The sequence below is a fragment of the Uncinocarpus reesii genome, genomic scaffold (genome assembly GCF_000003515.1).
Source record: "Uncinocarpus reesii 1704 scaffold_2 genomic scaffold, whole genome shotgun sequence".
Lineage (NCBI taxonomy): Eukaryota > Fungi > Ascomycota > Eurotiomycetes > Onygenales > Onygenaceae > Uncinocarpus > Uncinocarpus reesii.
Genome location: NW_003052499.1, coordinates 3894885 through 3898191, shown reverse-complemented (window position 1 = coordinate 3898191; position 3307 = coordinate 3894885).

Sequence of the window (3307 nt, the reverse complement as noted above, 5' to 3'; positions counted from 1 at the left end):
GGAAGAAATTAAAGAAATATGATTCTGAATCAACAAAGCTCTAAGAGCAACAAGAATCAAAGCAGAGAAATCAGACATCAAAAGAAAAATCAAGAAAGCTACAGTGAAAGATAAATATGCAAAGAAGATTGACAACAAAAATAAGAACTTCAAGAAAAAAGACAGAATGATATTATATTACAGATTGATATATATATCAAGAAAGATCAGAAAAGAAGTGATGATACAAGAATATGACACAGTTACTTCAGAACACTTCAGCATTGACAAGATAATAAAGAAGATTACAAGAACATACTATTAATCAGAAATGTGAACAGACATTCAACAACATGTTAAAGAATGTGAGACATGTGCACAAAGCAAAACCAACAAGCAACAATCACACAGAAAACTACAGTTAATATCACAACTGCAAGAACTATGAAAATCTATAGTAATGAATTTTATTATGAAACTCCCAAAATCAAAAAATATGAACAGAAAGAAGTATGACACAATACTAGTGATCATCAACAGACTAACAAAATATGAATACTTTATACTATTTAAAGAAGCAACAGATGCACCAGAAACAGCACAAATGATATTAAAGATAGTGATTATTAATTACAGATTGTCAGAAGAGATAATTACAGACAGAGACACAAGATTCACAAGCAAGTTCTGAATGACATTAATGATACTACTAGAAATTGAATAAAAGATGTCAACAGTCTATCACTCACAGACAGACAGCCAAACAGAACAATTAAATCAGATCTTGAAACAATATCTATAAAAATATGTGAACTATCAACAGAATAACTGGATTGAACTGCTATTAATAACACAACTAGCATACAATGAGTCAAAGAACACTACAACAGAATTGATATTATTCTATATAAATTACAGCAGAGAATCAGAAATACAATAACAATTAAGAATTGCACAATAGAGAGTTCAAGAAGCAGAGCTCATCACAATACAGCTGAAAGAATTGCAAGATCACATGAGAATGAACATTGAATTCTTATAAGAAAGAATGAAGTACTACTACAATCAGAAGCATCAGAAGACACCTATCTTAAAAAAAAGAGAGAAAGTATTTCTACTTTAACAAAACATCAAAACAAAAAGATCAAACAAGAAACTCAATTTTAAGAAACTGAGATCATACAAGATCAAAAAGCAGATTGAAAAAATCAACTATAAACTACAACTATTAAAGAAGATGAGAATATACTTTGTATTTCATGTTTCATTACTGAAAAAAGCACTGCTACATGCTAAAGAAATGCTCATGAAAATCAACAACAAACAAGAATATAAAGTTGAACAAATACTAAATCATCAGACAATCAGTGAAAAACTTCACTATCTAGTGAAATAAAAAGAGTATAATATCTCAAAAAACATCTGAGAACCAGTGAAGAATCTTATAAACATTCAGAAGATTGTTGAGACATATTATTAATAACACTCTCATTTAAAAGAGCATTAATAAACAAAAAGAAGAATTTGAGAAGTGATTTCAACAGAGAAAAATTGTCTAATATAGCAAGATATTGTTGAATTTTCACTTGCTCAGTCACTCTTTTCTGTTCTTTCTTCTCAAGACACTCCAACTCCTCCAACAACTGAAGACTCAATTCAAGAAATTTACCCACACAATTATAAAGAAGACATTTTTGTTTTTAAAAACAAAAATGTTTGACAGAAGCAGTCTGAACAGCTTTAAAAATTTTTGTCTCTTCAAGTTCAAGCTTATCACAAGCAGCTTTGAGATTTCACCAATCACAATCAGAAGATGCAGAATCAACAACATAATAATAATCAAGTCAACAACATTCAGAAGACTTTATCAATTTATCAGAACAGATGCACTCTTTATCATGATGAGAACAGTAAACACAACAAGAAGATATCATAATATTAATTTCTTCAATTTCAGAAGCTAGACACTTGTTATTGCAAGAAGACTTTAAAGTCATGATAACAGAGTTATAAGAACATTTACTTACAGAAAGAAAACTCTTTTGAAAATAAAGTAAGAGAATAATCACTCTTTATACTCAAGAAAGAGTGCAAGCAGTTGAGAACAACACACTAAGAAAGAAGAAGATGATGTTATAAATCTTGCAGCACAGTACAGAATCATCACACATTATTAAAAGAGCATATAGAGAATGCAATCAGAAAGTGGAGCATGATGAGACTACAAGAATTACAGACTGAAAGAACTAGAACTCAAGAAAGAAAAAGTCACATGACTGAATAGTCAAGATAGTAGCAATTATCTCAACTGGCAGATAGCTGAATAGTCAGAATAGTTACAACTATTCTGACTAGTGGACAGAAGAATAGAAGGAACTACTTAAACTATTCACAATATTCATCATGTATATAAGAACACTCTTTATCATTAATCAGATGGATTTATTTATTATAATTAATCTTCTCTCTTACAATTCTCTATAGATTTATCTATACAGATACTATCATATCTTGATTACTTTTCATATTAACAAAGTTCTGTAATACTGTACAATTGTATCTGCTCTCACTACTCTTGAGAAGACATAATGATCTTGACTCAACTCTGACATATCTGTATAAAAACTCTTTATTATTGGACAAGTCTGCCAACTCAAGATTGAGCACCATTGGAGTATTGATCACTAAAGCTCCCAATTTGTTATGTTGGACAACAAGTTCAATAACAAGTCTTATCTTGAGTTACTCAGTACTGAGACTGATGTCATCTACTGCAGAATGAAAAGATTCTTGAGATATGAATCTCATACTGAAATGGTGCTGCTGGGAATAACTTGAGTGCAGAATGGAATTTCATGTTTCATTTTCTGCTGAAATGAGATATGAGACCAAGATGACTAGTTTCAAAACAAATTCTCAATCAGATTTTGGAACTGAAATCAATGTTTATGAGATTTGAAATTCTGAAACTGGTTCTGTGACTCAGTTTAACAGAAAAGAAAGAAGAAGAAGAGAGAAGATAAAAATAACTGATCTTATATCTTCTGTTTGATATCATAATACTGAGACAACTGGTCACAGATTTATAGTAAATAATATACTGACTTGATATCATGTTAAAATAAACATATCACATTAAAATAAACATATCATGATATTGCATGGTAACATAGTAAGCTGCATAGCAACAGTAGTTCAGTATCATATCTGTAGCAGTCTGCTATTGCATTCAAATCTTTACATCTCATTTCATTCATATTCACATACAAAACACTCATCTCTAATCGATAAAAACAGATAAATATGACACCATGAAAGAGATATTGAA